This window comes from Octodon degus, unplaced genomic scaffold, assembly GCF_000260255.1.
Source record: "Octodon degus isolate 3935 unplaced genomic scaffold, OctDeg1.0 scaffold00018, whole genome shotgun sequence".
In the NCBI taxonomy this organism is placed as follows: Eukaryota; Metazoa; Chordata; class Mammalia; order Rodentia; family Octodontidae; genus Octodon; species Octodon degus.
In genome coordinates this window covers 18,779,839-18,788,064 of record NW_004524594.1, presented here as the reverse complement: position 1 = coordinate 18,788,064, position 8,226 = coordinate 18,779,839, and the positions used below count along the sequence as shown (strand labels likewise).

Genomic DNA, 8,226 nt, shown 5'->3' with positions numbered 1-8,226 from the left:
CTATTAGTCTCACATTGTTCATCTTTGCATCATCTTGCAGGTGATGAATTTTTTTTCCTGCATCCTAGAAAAGATCTTTTCTTACCTTTTCACTAGCTGCACCAGCATCTTCAACATCTGAAACTCTATCTTTACTTTCACTCAAACGATTTAGCAGGCTTGTGATTGAGATTTTAAGTTCCTCTACATCTCTTTGACTCTGCTTCATGCGATCTACTTCTTTCCTATATTGCTCATTCAAGCAATCTCATCATTTTTTAAATATCCTGTACTTTTTTATCAATGTCTTCTTTAGAAGCAGTTATTAATTCTTTTACTGCAGAGTTTTTACTGATTGGGTTTCCTCCGTATATTTCTGTATTTGATTCTTTGGTTCAGGTGCTATGAATTCAGAGATTTCTCTTTTCATTTCAGACACTAATTCTTTTTTTAAAGTATAACATTCAATGTATTATTTCTTTCTCAAGAGAGTTTTCTTCAGTCTGTTAAGACTCAGCTCCCCTTACATGGCTTTGGTGGAGGTCGTGGGGCAGCACCAGCAGGTCTAAATCGGGGTGGAGGAGTTCGGTCCTTGTGGGCTTCACGAGATCGATTTCTGACCACTTTGCTGTGAATGGCACAACTCACACAGTAATGCAGCTTCACGTACAGCTTGGGAAGCACATAACCGTCGAAGACACTCTCTTCAGAAATGTCCCTGACGGCGGCGGCCTCCACTATGTTCCAAATGACAAACTTCTTAATAGCCTTATCCTTGGGTACACACCAGGCGCAGTTTGTGCAGCAAATAGGCTGCACATGACAGTGGTCTTTTTTGGCACGACCGTTGTTCCTTCTTTTTTTCATCATCTTGGAAAAGCTCAGACACTAATTCTGCTTTGAGTTCCTTTAAACCTTTCCACAGTTGCTTATTTACTTCCGACGCTATTAATTCATATATTTCAGCTAAGCTAGTGTCCACTGCACTTGTTCTGGTTGGGCATTGTGTTTCCTCCATATGTTTCTGCATTTGATTCTTAAGTTCAGATGCTATGAATTCAGAGTTTTCTTTTTTTGTTGTTGTTGTTTTTTGTTCCAGAGATTAATTCTGCTCTGAGTTCCTCTATATCTTTCTGCTGTTTATTTACTTCCAATACTGATTCATTTATTTCAGCTAAGCTAGTGTCCACTGCACTTGTTCTGGTTGGGCATTGTGTTTCCTCCATATGTTTCTGCATTTGATTCTTAAGTTCAGATGCTATGAATTCAGAGTTTTCTTTTTTTGTTGTTGTTGTTTTTTGTTCCAGAGATTAATTCTGCTCTGAGTTCCTCTATATCTTTCTGCTGTTTATTTACTTCCAATACTGATTCATTTATTTCAGCTAAGCTAGTGTCCTCTGCACTTGTTATGGGTGGGCTTGAGGCCTGAGATTGCATTTTGTTCCTTGTCTTTATCATTTCGTTTAACACTGACCTCTGGCCTTTGGTGTAGAGCTTTGGTGCAATTACGTCCTTATCACTTAATGAAATTTGGATACTGATATACCAAGTTCTAGTTTATGCAGTTGTGCCTGGCTTGAGTCTGGCTACTGTGCTCAGCTCCTTACTGTTGTTGCCCTTGGAGGTGGGCCTGCTGTACCCCTCTGGTAAGATATTCTGTTCCTGGATTAGCTGTGTAGTTTTGACCCTAGTCCCACTGCAGGGACTTTAGCTGCAGGGTTTTACCCCAAGCCTGTATGCCAGGTCTGGGCTGGGTCTGGAGGAGTATGAGGAGCAGGGGTGAGAGAGCACAGAAGCTCTCCCGCACACTCACCTGGGCTGTGCTTTGGTGGGCCTGCAGGACTCCCAAGAGCGTGGCAGAAGTTCTCAGAGTGCAGGCTGTGCTGGGTCTGGCCGGGATGGGGAGGTCCAGAGAACACGAGGAAAGGTCTCTCTCATGCAGCTGGCCTGGACTTGAATTGGCGGGCGGGCACAGGACAGAGCAGAAGCTCTCCCCCACACTCACAGGGCCTGGGCTTGGTTGGATATCACTTTCCATTCTTTTAATAAATCTCTGTCCCATAAATTGACAGGAATAGGCATCACAAATGGTGGGGTGTATCCCTTCTGGCCATCTGGCCTCTCATAAGGGTGGTGAAACACTCTGTAAAACCTGTGTAGGGGACCCTAGTCCCACCGAGGCAGTACGCGCCAGTTTAGTGTACAAGAGCAGCCAGAAATGTGGTATAACAATAGAAACATCAACACCAGTATCAATTAACCCTATAAAAATTTTTCCATTCCTTTTAACTTGACAAGTCAATTTACTTTTACTTCTTTCCTGAACAAAATATATCTTGCCTTGAAAAGGTTCAGATTGATCTGCATCTCTAATTTCAGACAAACCTATATGTATGATGTTAGGCTTAGGTCAAAAGCGGAAGGTGGGCAATATGTTCACCTCCTTGGAAAATCCATATTCTGAGGGTTCCCTTGTCCTGCAGGGGTCACCTCAGTGGTTGTAATAGGGAAGTCAGACTTTTTTATCCCCAGTGACATCGCTAACAGGATTAAATCCAAAGGGCTTCGAAAGCTGCGCTGGTATTGCCTGTTGTGTCAGAATGGCTTTAAGTGTCATTGTGTGTCAGAATCTCATCGGAGACAACTATTGTTGGCTTCAGAAAATCCTCAGCAGTGTATGGACTATTTTTCAGAGGAATTCTGCAGTGACTTTCCAAAACTTCTCAGGTGACGCTTTGGCACCAAGCAAGTCCATAACAATTTTGTCTACAGTGAGTACATCAGCCACTGAGAGCACATTCATATAAACACTACTCCATGGGAAACACTGACTGACTTCACTAAGTGGCTGGGCTGAGAAGGCCTGTGCAAAGTGCATGAGACCCTCAAAGGCTGGCGTATTCAGTACACACAGACAGGGACCCAGAGACCACTCAGCGGCAGCTGGAGCTAAAGAAGAAGCAGCTAGACCTTGACGATGAAGAAAAAACTGCAAAATTTATCAAAGAACAAGTACGAAGAAGTCTGGATGGTAAGGAGCAGGAGGCCCCTACTTTACAGAATTAGGCAGGTAATATGAGGAAGAGAAAGCCACATTTAATCTGAGTAAAGGAGCATGCAGTTCCGCAGGAGCAGCATCTTGCAGATTAAGTTCTTTGGGGCCAAGTACACGGAAGACGCCCGGGAGTACAGCATCAGCGAAATGGAGAGAAGCTCCCCAGGGCTCAGCTCAGTCTAAAGCAAAGAAGAAAAACAAATCTGCACTCGATGAAGTCCTGGAGAATGAAGAGAAACAGAAAAGAACCTCTAGAATAGACTATTGGCTGCAGCCTGAAATCACTGTGAAAATTATAACCAAAAAGCTTGGAGAGAAATACCATAAGAAAGAGGGAAGTAATGGATAACTACACAGCCGTTGTAAAGATAATTGATTCTGCAGATCAGCTGAAATTTGATCAGGCCCACTTCGAGACAGGAATTTCAGCACCAGGAAAAGGAATTCTATTTCTAAATGGAGGTTACAGAGGAAATGAAGGAACCTTACAATCCACCACTGAAAAGACTTTTTCAACTACTGTGGTCATTGAAACTGGCCCTTGAAAAGGATGTAGAGTTGAAGGAACTCAATAGGAAGATATTTCTAAACTTGCCTCAGTTGGAAAATTTGTTGACAACACATTAAAGCATTACATTGGTGTTTGCCAAAGTATTGCGAGACCCTACTGTGTTAGGATATTTCTTCGAATAAAACAAACAGACTTATTTAAATATTGTATAGGCGTTTAGCTAACTTTATAGAAAAGTCTAATTATGTCTCCTAAAGCATCAGTTTTGACCTTGTTTAATTTTGTATAATTTTCACCTTGTTTTTTTCTTTGTAATACTTCTTTGATGATTTTTTTTTATCTTCATTAAAAATATTAGGGGCCAGAGAGATGGCTCAGTAGACTGAACACTTGCCTAGCAAGCTCAAGGGTTCAATTTCTGGTTCCACAAAAAAAAATAATAATAATATTGTAAAGTGGCTGGGGAGATAGCGCAGCAGCTTAAGCACCTGCCTGGCAAGCACAAGGGCCTGATTTTGATCCCCAATACTAACACACACAAAAAATTGTAAAGTAGTTTATGTAAAGCAACTTAGAATCCTATAATTGGAGGAAATCCTTCATATACTCTAAAATTTATACTTTCAATAGTAGATTAGTAATGTTGAACTGTAATGTAAGTATTAAAACTTTAAAAACTAAGCTATCATAGCACCTTATTGTAATTCACACATCATACAACTCACCCACTTAGAGTATACGATTCATTGGTTTCCAGGATATTTGCAGAACTGTGTAACCATTTCCACTACCTAAATTTTGAGGATGTATTTTGTCACCTCCAAAAGAAACCCTGTAGATAGTCAATCCCCATTCTTCTTCACCCTCTGCCCATCCCTGGCAATCATTGATGGCCTTTCTATCTCTTTAGACTTGCCTATTCTGGGCCTTTAAAATAAATAGAGTAAGCTCTGGTTTGTTTATTTGTTTTTACAGTGGGTGCCTTTACACTGAGCCTAATATTTGCAAGGTTCATGCATGTTGTAGCACATAGGAATACGTTCTTTTTATTGCCAAGTCTTACTCCATTGTGTGGATAGATCGCATTTTGCTTGTCCACTCTTTGATTAATGGATGAGTTGGCTGCTCTGAACACTACTCTCACCTCTGTTCATGAGCCTTTCTGTGGACACACACCTTGACCTCCCAGTGGTAAAACTGCAATCTCATTGTAACGCACAGCATGTTTAATATGTTGAAGAACTGCCAAACTGCTTCACACAGGGCTTGTACCACACTAGCAGTGTTTGAACTATACATCTCTAAACAGACAGGGAACATGTTCTGAGATGCAAGATGGGAACCCCACCTCACCCTAGTTTACGCCTCCCCCTCCTGCAGGTGCACACAGAAGAAACTTCCAGTTTTATTAACTGACAATAAACAAGTGCAGCATGATCTAAATGTGAATCAGAGCTTGTTTTCTGAGCCTGTGGCATCTCAGTTAGCAACATTCTCAGGCACACCTAAAAGAGCAAAATGACTCCGAAAATCTCCAGGTTTATATCTTAACCTTTCAGCAGCACCAGTAAGAAGAGACTGTCTTCAGTAATGATTCAGACAGAAGGCCTAGAACTGAGTCTGTTTGGACCATGCCTGGACAATTGCTCCAAAGAAAAGGCTGGAGTCCGTGGCCTGACCACGTGGGCTGTATGTCACCGCTGGGCCATCTAGCTTGGACTGAGTGGAAGGGAGCTGACCACTGCTGTCATCCTTCCAAGCAAATGTTACTGTGTGGAGCCACGGAGAACCATGGGCCTCATGGTTGAGCAGGCTCTAGGTTTAATATAGAATGTTATGCTCGCTTGGTATATAACCATAAAGAGCTAATGTCCTTGAGTTGCAATAATTTTAGTGTATAAATTGTCAAAACTAACATGTCCTGTATGGTTGTGAGAACTGTAGAAAATACATGAAATTAAAAGAAAAGAAAATAGGGCTGAGGAGATAGCACGGCAGTCTAAGTGCCTGCCTGCCAAGCACAAGGACCAGGGTTCCATTCCTGGTATCACATGCTGTGCCGACCCCAGAACCCTGGCACACCATGGGGGCCATCAAAACCAGGCATGGTGACACACAGGTGTAGCCCCAGTGCTGGGGAGGCTGAGACTGGAGGATAACTAGGAGTCCCAGCTGCATAGCAAGAACCTGTACCAAATACATATATACATACAAGATTTAAAAATAATTTTTAAAAAGAAAAGAAAATACATCTAAAGTATCATATCAGAAATTTTTTTAAAAAGAAAACCCATATTCCCTAGGAACAGACAGACAAGTACCTGTATTCCCCCTCACGCTTCACAATCTTCATCAATAGGAGATACCACAATAATTCCTTTTGGTATTCAGTTGGCTTTCCCCATTAACAGTTCAATAGGGCGGGGAGGCAGAGGCCCAAATACACCTTTGGTATTACAGATGGTATTTCACCTCCTAAAATATGTATTTTTACTGGCTACAGGCAGATCTCAGTCTCCTATTTGCTCTTCGGAGGAAGAAGGATGTTCCTCTTGCACCCGAGTTGGGAACATCTTGGGTCTTGCACTTGGGTCCATATCTGAACTGGGTGCAATTGACTTAGGGCCAGTTGGAAGGATCCCCAAATTCTTCCCATTACTTGAAGAGCCTGGAAGACTGGGTCCACTTCCCATTCCCCTGCAAGACAGATCCATCTTTATATTCATAATGCCAATCCTTGGCCCTATCATGCCTTTATTACAAGGCGGGCACATGGTTGCTGGAGCCCATTCAATTGTTTTGGAGGAAACAGGAGGAGAGACATCATTGCCTTGGACTGCTTACAATTTTTTCTAACAGGGCCTACCTGTCTACATTCAAAATATTGGATCTCAGTTTTTGTTGTTGTTGTTGTTCTTGTTGTTCTTGTTGTTGTTTTTCTGCATTTTAGGGAAGGGTCTACAGAGTGTTCAGGGTCTCACTACTAGATTGGACTCGTAGTGATCCTCCTGTTTACAGCCTCCCAGAAGCTGGGATTACAGGTGTGCGCCACCACGCCCAGTCTCAATTGCCATCTCAGCGCTCCCCTGGGGAGGGGCTGGCACAGCAGGCCTGGAGATGGAACCCCCAGCCCCTGTGCCTGTTTGCAAGTGCTTTCATCTGAATCTCAGCTTTTGCCCCCTTTAAATTGTTGGGTATGGCCTTGGTTATTAGGGCTGAATTATAAGAGGGAGAGCCTATTATTTTGGAAGGTTCTTATAAAAAGCTCCAAGATCACTGGATCCTCTAGTGGACAAAAGAGCTTGTTTACAATCCTGATTAACATTTTCAAAAGTCAATTTAAGAATCAGAATATTAGCAGATTCAGGATTAGCAGTTTGGTGGTTTATAGCTCCCTATAAATGAACCACAAACGGAGTCTAGGGCTCTACTGACTCTTGAAGCACCAGGGTAACAGATTGTACCGGAGCGCCCTCTGCTGGGATGGAGGCACAGGTGCAGCGCTACAAACTTGCTGTTTGCCTGAATAATTCCACAGGGCGGCACACCTGTTCATCTAGACTGGACTATCTGCTGGTACCCATCAGTACATCCATAGTAATCTCTAGGCCATCATCTCCAGCCTAATTTTCATTTTTCTCAGTCTATTCTCTAATAAGTTATCTCAACTGAACATTGAAATATAAATATTAAGCAGGCGAAACACATGGTTTTGCAAGATAGTAAAGATCAGATGCAATCAGCAAGGTGGGACTATAACAAATTCTCTAGTAGTCCTACTACAAAAGGACTTTGAACACCATTATTCACTACATTTTTCTTAATTTCCTTTAACACCTGGACTTGGAAATGGGTGGTAAACATCTATCCTCTGACTAGGATGGTCTGAGATGTCTGTATCCCCCGCAAAGAAGCACATGGGACCACCAAAATCCTCACCACGAGCAGCTGCCTGAGTTATTGTTCTGAGCTAGCAGAGGATAGAGGTATGGACAGGTAGTGGGTGCATCTCAGGAGGAGAAGACAAAGATCCTACATCCTCAGCAGTGGGTGTGCGAGGCACAGCGAGGGTATCGGAGGACTCACTGTTCTTAGCTTTCTCGGAACACGCAAGTGGACACTGTGACATTGGAACTACTTTTTCTGTCAAAGGAGCATGTACTGGAGCGCCCTCTGCTGGGATGGAGGCACAGGTGCAGCGCCACAAACTAGCAGTAAATTTCAATCTGTGGTCTCACATGTGGATGGCCGGGTCAAGAGCACAGATTGACAAAGAGCCCCGGATTGTAAAGATGTCAAGGGGGAAAAGAAGTCCCCCAGGACTGAGTGGCATGGACATCTTGACCTGCTTGCTCCCAAGAATCTAAATCAAGAGTTTTTGCCTGTAGGAACCAAAGGGAATTTTACAATCTCATGGAGCATCTTTGATGGTCTTACTGGCTGGCACTGTGCATTTTGCCTTTTTAAAAGAGATTTTAGCAACTGCATGTATTGTTTTTCTTCAGCAGAAAGAAGTTGCCCCATGTCTTAATTCCAGCATCCCCAGTAAATCTATGATGCAAGAACTCTGTGGAAGAAAAAGGAAGAAGGAGAAGGAGAAGGAGAAGGAGAAGGAGAAGGAGAAGGAGAAGGAGAAGGAGAAGGAGAAGGAGAGGAGGAGGAGGAGGAGGAGGAAGAGGAG

The 8,226-nt window shown here is 42.9% G+C and overlaps 1 pseudogene; it reads left to right on the top strand.

The window, feature by feature from the left end:
• Window positions 1-1,745: 1,745 nt before the first annotated feature.
• LOC101588430 overlaps window positions 1,746-8,226 on the top strand; it is a 15,196-nt pseudogene continuing 8,715 nt past the window's right edge.